General features: G+C 33.3%; 1 long non-coding RNA gene across 1 annotated transcript; it reads left to right on the top strand.

Moving 5' to 3' along the window:
* Positions 1–229: 229 nt before the first annotated feature.
* On the top strand, positions 230–8,897 carry LOC131663979 (uncharacterized). The gene is made up of 3 exons (XR_009301901.1): positions 230–572; positions 3,152–3,237; positions 4,994–8,897. It is a non-coding gene; the product is annotated as an uncharacterized LOC131663979 (long non-coding RNA).
* Positions 8,898–9,906: the final 1,009 nt, after the last annotated feature.

Raw genomic sequence — 9,906 nt, 5'->3', positions numbered from 1 at the left:
GACGAGGCGCACCGAGGCGTGCAACACTTGGAGCGCGCTCTCCGCGTGCCAGGGCTTGGCTCGTCGCGACGTCAGCCCGGAGCGCGCTTGTGCGGACGCGAGGATGTGTGTCCAGGCTGCGCGACCTTCTCCGCGGCGCCTCTGCACACACGCAGCTTTAGGAGGCGCGCGAGGCCGGGGGAGGAGGGCGCGCAGGGGACAGACGGCGCCGACGCGGAAAATCGTTGGCGCCGTCGACGCAGTCGGCTCGCGACTGGCGAGCGAGTCAGAGTGCGACCTCCGCGGCGGCCGCGGCTGCTCGAGCCATCGACGGAGAGCTGTAGGCCCGCGTTCCGCGTTCTCCGTGGCTGTCGGCCTGCGACCGGTCGAGCATGGCCTATCACCACCGCGATAGCCTAGGCAGTCAGCAGCGCTACGGCTACAGGGACCCGGAGGCCGAGGTGTCCGAGCAGATATCGCGTCACCATGATCTCGAGCGCGGACTCGAACGCATGCAGGAGGTGCACGACAGAGGCCCCACTCTCGCCCACGTCGTCATGGAGGAGTGCAGAGAAGCCAAAATCAGAAAGCAAGTAAGCGCGCGGTCAGCTCTAAGTCGATTACGCGACTTCGTTCCCAGTGATATTGCAGACATGCGCGTCGCTCGTGCCCTTCTGCTTGTCGCCGCGCGCCTCTTTCCTCGCCCTTGATCGCTTCCAGTTCCGATGCTCCCTGCGCATCCGATCTCGGCTCGCGCGCTCGCCGCTTTCCCGCCGCTTGCCGTTCGCGCGAATTCACCTCCAGCCTCGACGCTTCGTTCCTTCTCAAGGCACTTTCGGTGCGACTGCAGCCTGTCCGTACGTTTTTTTCAGCGCGATTCTTTTACGAGCGAACCTATTTTTACGGCCCGCCATACCTTGCATTCCGCGCGAATAGCAGTTGCATCAAAATAGAGCATTTTTAAAGCTTCGCCAACGCGAGTGTATTTTCTGTAAATACACTTCCACGAGGACGGTTCTAGACAGACGATAATTATTGCGGTCAAACTTTTCTTTTCGCATTTTCTTATACTAGAAACGTTAACGCGTACTTGCGGACCTATTGGTGCTTCGGTCGTGCAAAGAACGCGGAAAGCCTTTATTAGACAACTCAAAAGTCTTTCGATTCATTATTGCCACTAACAACTACTTTCGTGTTATATTGATGCTCAACGTGTGCTTATTCAACATTTTTTCAGAAAATCGCTTTACCTTATCTAGTAAAACAGTCTTTCTACAAATAATAGTCAACTTGTTCATAGTATTGCCTAGTAGACTGTGACGATAAAATCTCAAACCATAGATATCTAACTGTAAAAAGTTTTTCAAGAAATAAGAGTCTTGGCATGGGAAGTAGGTGTTTTAGGACCGCGTCCAAGAACAAAAGTAGTTATAGTCAATGTAAGTCAGGCATGCAGTTTAGTTTATGACCACAAATCCCCTCGTCTCGTATAAACTTTATGTCTACACTCGTCATCATCAGATCATCTTCGCATAAAGATATCGCACATAAAAATATAATGAAAGGGAAAATACTGCTTATCATTATGTTTTAAACAGTTTTCATCATTGTTAAAAGCATCGTACGAGTCAAGAAATTGAGATCGAATGCATTCAATGTTTTTCAACTAAGTTAGATTGCCAACATGATTTATTCTATACATTTTAACACGCTTCTTTCCTACTTGTTAAGAAATCGAAATAAATTGAGAAAATAAAACAAAATTATGTAACAAGCTTAAAGTGGTACCCGCGTTTTTACATAGTTGCGATTCATTCGAGTAGGGTGAACTGACCCGCAAAATAACAACTGTTAAGCCGTTGTTCCGAGTCATAATCTTCAAACCATTAAATTCTGTTAACGTTTTATAGTTCCAACCAAGTCTTCGCAATAATTTAAAGCTCCACATCAATATTTATGGAAAATTAAAAAATATTACTTACAGGAAATAGGAAAACTTTATTGCAACATTTATTTTATCGTGTACTTAATTTGAATAATCATTAGTTTACTCAAAAACATACGATCAATAACTGTTTATATCTAAATTATGACTAAACATTACCATAGTCTTCTGTTTAACGGTTTTATCAAGAAACATGTATTTTTAAAACAAAAACTTTTATATTTATTTTCCAACTGTCATTTTGGTTTGAATTAACCACTGAAGAACAATCTTATATTGTTATGTTTTTCTCGATAAACAGTTGTGCAGAACGTCCTCGTATTGATTATTAACCGTCATCTAAATATCTATTGTTTGTATATCTTTTATCAAACGTTTGCAGAGAGATCGCGACATAACTTTTTTATATTTACAATATTGAACATATTGACTTTGAAAATTCTAAGCATATATGAATATACGAAAATAAATTTCAGTTATAAAACCAAAAATAATACAAAAAGAAAGGGATAATATTTAAACATACGTTCGCGCATCCTCTGAATACACTGTTGCCTTTATTGTCTGTTTTATCACTTTGTTGCTCTATTCTTTATTAAACGAAACATCTGTCGTTGATGGTTTCTATTACCCTCTCGATCGTTGCAACTCACAAACTTTCGAAACACTCGCTTATTTATAAAATACAAAATATTCACTTAAAAAGTAAAAAGTAGAATCATTTAAGTACTTATTAATTTACATAAATGTTATTCTTTTTTTTGATAATGATGATGACAATTAAATTGCAATGTACGATAGTTCTTTGTGCCGTATGCTCGAAAAATACTTTTATTTTTCTTATAGATTGCCATGTAATGCACTGAAAAAATGATTGCATTTTTTATAAATCTTCCCGAGTCAAGGCAAATAAAATAAAACCAAGAGTTTTTATTAACGTTTCGGTGTATCCATATTATCCTCTTCAAGTTTTCTTTATTTTTTGGACAAAATAATAAAAAAAACAACTGATTTATGATTTCTTATCATAATAAATTGAGTGATAGGCAATACTTTAACAAATGATTTGATAAATATTCCTATTTTTTATGCTAATTATTTAGTTAGTTTAGTTTATTTATTTACAACTTATATGTTACATTTTGCTAATTATTTATAAATATATATATATAGCTACATAGTTTTACATAATTCATACTGAATAATTCACAAAACATTTTCTTTCAGAATAAACAAATTCTTATTAGTGTTGGAGTTACTATAGGCTTAATTGTTGCTGTCATATGGTTTGTAGTAACGAGATGAATGCTTAGGTAAGATAATTTATATAATTTCTATGTTATTTCTGAACAGTCGAAATTAAAATATAAATTTATATTGTCATTGGTGTATTTGTTATCCACAAACAATTACATAAAAGCAAAAGTGGTTACGTATTGACAGATACATAAGTTAAATTTCATCAACGAATTGAAGAATTGAACTTCACTGTACAATTGAAAAGTTGAAAAATTAAGTAAAAATTTCATTGTCTAAATTATAATATATATAAAGTGAATTCAACAAAAAGAAATACATTCTCATATTGAGGTTACGCTTTTAATCATTCGATTTATTCAATCTATCATTTAAAAATATTAGTTCCCTACGCAGATATTTGAAATTATGGAACCATTCTTAAACTCAAACTCTACAAATAATGAGCTTTCATTATTCTCATACTTGTAACGAAGCTGATTCACTATACCTCGTATAAATTAGTATATAGATTTCATAATGTACTTTAATTAATATCGATCAGTTCTTCTTTTTAGGAATGTTGAAAGAAGTGAGAATAAATATTTTACTTTTTCTTTTTAATTTAATGAAATTATTAATATTGTTATTAGTCTTTCCGTTGAGTTTCAGAAATTAAATTTTAAAAAACAAAGTATTTCAAAGAATATTTAAATACTGACTTTTTTTATTTCTATATCCGACGCTCTTCCAATTACTGAAAATTATACTATGAACAAAAGTAGATAATAACGATGAATACATTATAAAATAAATCAAGCGTAATACCTAAAAATACAAAAATTTTCATTATCCGTTTTTATGATTTCTGTGAGACTAGATTTATAATGATACCATAGTACTACGTTGTATTTTATATCCTAATAAAAATCACTCAAATAGATCACGATAAAAAAAATAAATTGGATATATGGACGATAGTTTTTAATATGCATACTGTCGTAGTCTTGATTAAATTTCTGTGTGAAATATGTATCTTAGATTACTTTCTTCATTATAACTTTGAATATTATAAAGTTGAGATTATGAGCGTTATACACTGCCGGTCACGTACTTTTATCCCTCCCCCCTCCCCCGTCTAGGCAAAATCAGTGAAATTTGCAGTTTTTTCTCTTTGGTATGAAATAACGTACAGAGAAGAGCAAGGACTTGGTTAAAGAGCTTTCAGAATATGTACTTCACGACTGCATAAAATTGTTTAATTTTTACAAGCAATTTTTTTGAATTGCAAATTGAAAACATTTTTTCTTATTTTTAAAATTATGTCGGACGTGGGATAAAAGTGATAAAAAAATTTGGCAAAGTGCATTTTATAACTCATTCCAAACCCTATCCGCATTATTTATTAAAAAAAATTTTCCATCAACTGTGACGCGCTTGCGAGCATTTTTTCCTTATATTGACAGTTTATTTTCAATATACTATATCTCCGTGAATTCCAATAATAGAAAAAAAATTTTTATAAGAGAAAATGTTTGTTTTTTCATGTAGAATGCTGTCAAATTTTTACAAATTTTTTTTTGAAAGATTTTTTTAACTTTTTTCCTCCCACCCACCAAACTACAAATTTGACTGATTTTGCCCTCCCCTCACCTCCGGGGGTACCGGCAGTGTACTTTTGAAGCAAGATTCAAAACTCTTTCATAATCATTTGACATATCTCAAGGTTTTTTAGATAATATACCAATATCGGTTCTATCAAAAATCATATTTATTCTTAACTTATTATAAAAATAATTCTTTTATTAATATTAGAAATTCTTGTTTTTGCAGATCCTGAGTTATTCATATTGCAAGAGCTGCTGAACCAAAAAATAATGAAATGCTGTGCCATTATAAAATCTTAATCTTTATTTTGGAACTTTTCCATCTCTCTCCTAAAATTCAAAATTAATTAGTACTCACAATTCGTATTAAAATAATTATTTTCTAAGGATTATCTTTACTACAAAACCCCTCTTAATAATTTTATTTACAATTTATTACAATATATACCAAATATCTGTATGTATTCTTATAAAAAATATTATTAGTATTTCTTTAGCATCAATAAGATTTGTTATGTTTTACATCTGAAACACAATGTACTTATATTTTACGATAATAAGTGTGCATAAACCAATATTTTCTCCAACATTCTCTTATCATTAAATTTTTTATATTTCGAGTTCAAAAATAATTCGAATACTTTCAATGTTTTATAAGGCTGATAACATCCAATAGATCTTTTGTAACAATAGCGGTTTAGAAAAAAATGTATGAACTTTGTTTAAGTGTATTATTCAATAGTATAAATACCGAAAACTGTAGATCTAATTTTCTGACTCATAGTATGTATTCGAACTATGCTAGCCTTTATAAGAGGTACAATAAAAAGAACCAGACTTTATGAGCCTTGAAATATGACCAATCTTATTAATTTTACTTGTAATTTATTGCAATATATACCAAATATTAAATTAATATTTATTTGTATGAAATATAAATTGTTATCAGTATATACCAGTGCATCAATGTTCAATTTCTTTAAATCATTGCAGTAACGATATAATAGTTTTTATAGATGTGAATATTGGTAGAAATAACAAGGTAGAATGTATTGAAATATTTTTATACGTAGATACTATTATATTTGCATGAAAAGACCACTGCTGATTAAGCAACGCAAAAACTAACTGCCTTTACTATGTATGTATCAACTATGCTTGTACTAGTTATTTCATATATTATCGTTTTGGCTTTTATAATACAAAATAGTTATTTATAAGCAGCGATAATTTAGTATTTGTTAAGGGTAGACATAACTTGTTTATTATGATAATTTCTAATTTATTTTTAAATTGTAAGAACAACGATGTGTAAGTACTGCACAGCCAAATAAAGTTTTACATCCAAATCTAAATTCTAAAAATAAATGAAATTTGCCAATTTCTTTGTCCAAAGTATCTTTTTGTTTAAAAGTTGAAATCTTGAGAAGAAAGTGACTGGAAAAATTGTAATTAGAATTCACAGCTTGACGAGTGCGGTCAAAAGCTTCATAATACCAGACAAAAGCATGAAAAAAGAAGGTTTATAATTAACCGTGGAAATATCTGTCTGAAAAAAAAAAGAAAAAGAAAATTAAAACGGCTGGTACGCTGTTTAAAAAAGTTTTTTCCTCCTATATAGAGTAATGATTTCATATAAAATCGTAATACTTCTACTTTTAAGATGACTATTCAAGAAAAAACTCAATTATAGGAATTTTAGTACACCAGAATTATTTGACAGGGCGTTATATAAAAGCAAAATACCGGAGATAGCAGAAGGTAGCATACTAAGATTTTCTTTAGGGTTTCATATCACGTAAGTTTACTTTACAGTCTTGCACGTGGTGCTTTAAAAGCACACAGTTGCGGTATATATTACTGCAAGTAAGATATAGCTGCCTGATGCAGATCGAGCAAGGAAAAGGAAATTTATTCGTTTGTATTGGCAATTCCAACATTCTTTTTTCGTGAGCAAGAGTATAAGACTGTCGAGCAATCCTCGGAAGGCGAAGCAGCCACCGAGGTCACGTTTTCCTCCAATCGCATGCACGATATCTATATCTATATCTCATGCTACAGACGCCAAAGTGGGCTGTGCCGGTCATTGAGTAGCACTGGTGACCCTTATTTCGTCAAATATATTTTCGCCTGGTTTTTCAATATAACTTGTTGTTTCGTTTCGATCGTTAGTACTTTGGAAGAACTATGTAAGTCAAGTGCTATATACAAATATCGACTTTTAGTTCTCTTGTCAAGTGTGTGCACGTATGTATTTAAATATATTCAATTTTCGTTACTAATACTAGTATTGGATACAAACTATCCAATTTAACAATGGGCATTTTTCAAAATAAATTTTTATTACATGATAATTTTACACAGGTATTTGTATAATAGAACTATTTTTGTAAAGCTCCTCCGAGACATCTTTCAATCATATAAATGATCGATCATTATTCATAACGTCGTTCAATGCACTTTGGAGATACATGATTCATCCACTTTCATCTTTACATGCACGGATTGAAAACTGCTGAAAGCAATCTTTGAACTCTAATCCTTAGAGCACACTTTCCGAGCACATATGAGCAATGACTGCTGCGGATACGCGGGAAATGAAAAAGACAACAGCGATCTGCGTTATTGAGTAACAGCGAGAGCGACGGGGAAAGTAAGAAAGCGCAAATAAAAAGACAAGATAAGGAAAAGCGGAAGATCTATAAAAAGTCCAGTGCTGTCGAAGACAGCTGGGACCGATATATTGGCAGTAGAACTTTCAGAGGCTATCGAGCCTTTGTCTACTCCGGCGTTTATAGACTGATTTTGAACGTATTCAGCAGATTGAATATTGACATACGTATTTTTTCGCGTATGAATATTTGTGCTTGATGTCTTCATTGCCTTATATATGTATAATCCAAATATCCCTTTCAAGTTTGAGCAGAATGTAAAATTGACTTTCAGATGTTTAAGTATACTTTGTTATAACGTGGTAAAATTGTTAAGTTTCATCTTTTGTATTTTTTGAAATATATTTTTCGTTAGGTTCACTTCTTTTGATCGCTACAGCTTTTAGGGAAAGAAATAGTGTCAAACAATCAATTTTGACGAATAAGACACCGATATACTTTGATTTTTTGATATTTTCTCAGCAAAAATTTTTTTAGATACTTAGCTCTCCCAAGTCTAACTGCAGTATCATCATATTAAATATCAAATTTCATTTTCAAGAACTTTTTGAACCAGTACCTACGCGAGTCTCAACTCTTGCGCTAAAATCGTATTCTGATTCTATTAATTGAACTTTAAATAATAAAATGAACAGATAAAATTTGACAAAAGATAGCTCATTATGCTTTCCTTAGTGCTCGAGCTAGTCAGCTCGTTTCTACGTCGGTCTAATAAAACTTTGAGAAAAGCACTTGTATCAATGATAACTTCCATACCCACTGGTTCCAAAGCGATCGCGCGAAGAAGGTAAAATAGAGATCTGTCGTAAAACTTCATATGATTACTTGGCGCATCGATCAGAAAATCGAATAATGGAAATAGCTGTAAGCAATACGTCTCGCGAAAGAAAACTAGGACGTCAAATTTTCAAAATTAGGCGACATTGTTTGACGGACAGGAAATTTTACAGCGATCAATGAAATCAGTTGGAATTGACAACATAAAACTGTACTGGTACAGTGAGATTGCGTGACGATTCGCGATGGAATTTCCTCGTGCTGATGTTGTTGACATGACATCATAGCGGTCGTCGGCCGAAGTGCAGGTGGCGGCATCAACAGTCGGAGTCACTCGGTTACTTAGTCTCCAGTCGGTCGACTCGCCTATAACAGATACAAAATGTTATGCTCTAATTTGATAAAATCTGTTATGACGAAACTGTTGTACTAAAATTTGATAAAAATGGTTCATCACGATGGATCATGCCGATACTAGCATAGTATTTTTTTATTCAACGGAAAATAGAAAATACTATTGGTTGCATTGCTTTAGTTATATTCGTTATTGTTGGAGGCATTATTTTAGCGACACGTAGTAGGAACAGTCGTCACTTTTGAAGCTGCAAATATTCCATGTACGACATTGAATTTTCATAATTCTATGTAAGATAACAGATATAAGATGAGTTATAATATAGTACAGAGATTGGGAAGGTGGAAGCATTAAAAAAACTTGATATTTTATTTTTGTAATTTTGTATGACTCGATTATTTATTAAACGCACGTTTTCATAAAAAAAACCCCGTTATTGAACTTTCTTTTTTTTTATCTGTTTCGTAATTGTCTTTTGAAACAAATACATAATTGGAATAATACAAATGCTGAAATTTTTATTTGATAAGTTAATACAAGATAAACCTAGCAAATAGTTGAGATCTTCATTTAACAAATTCTCCTACAATTTAACGATTTAAAATAATAAATATTGAATAATATCAATATACTGTATGTTGTGTGATAGTTTTACATGTATATTAAGTAAGTGTAATTGTTGATTTTCTGTTACTATAATCCCACTCTATTCTCGAAGAAAGTTTTTAACACGTAGTCAAGGTAATCAATAATTTCATTAATTTAGTGATTATAAAAAAATTTCCAATTCAAATGAGCTGGATCATCGATCGGATCTTATTTATACCGATTGGTCACGTTTTTGATAACGTAAAATTAATTATTCTCGCATAGTGTACCCGAAATTCAATGTTGCGCCATATTTCCGTGAGCAAAGGCCCTTATCTCACCCTAAAAACGGAATTGCCAAGGTGCAATCCATTCCCTCACGTTGTCGAAGTATCAAGTGTCGAATAAGAGGCCTTATTGCAATGTATCATGCGCGCTTGAACGCTGTGCATTGCATTGTGAACCAATTTTGTTCGTCACAAAACTAATATATTAACATTGATTAGTTATTCCATTAATATTGCGTTTATGATGAACAGATCTATGAATAATACACTGCGCAGCATCCAAATGCATATGACCAATACCACAATAAGATCTCAGGTGAACCTGAGTAGTTTAAAATATTTGAATCAAAATTTCATTGAATACTTACTATACACACATACACTCACACACACTATATAATACTATATATATATAGTATATCATTCATTTTAGGAGTATTTCTATAACAAATAGAGATGA

This window comes from Phymastichus coffea, unplaced genomic scaffold, assembly GCF_024137745.1.
Source record: "Phymastichus coffea isolate CEN01 unplaced genomic scaffold, Cenicafe_Pcof_1.1 PCOF00039, whole genome shotgun sequence".
NCBI lineage: Eukaryota > Metazoa > Arthropoda > Insecta > Hymenoptera > Eulophidae > Phymastichus > Phymastichus coffea.
Note: the sequence above shows the minus strand (reverse complement) of the source record. Positions and strands in the feature narration are given on the sequence as shown.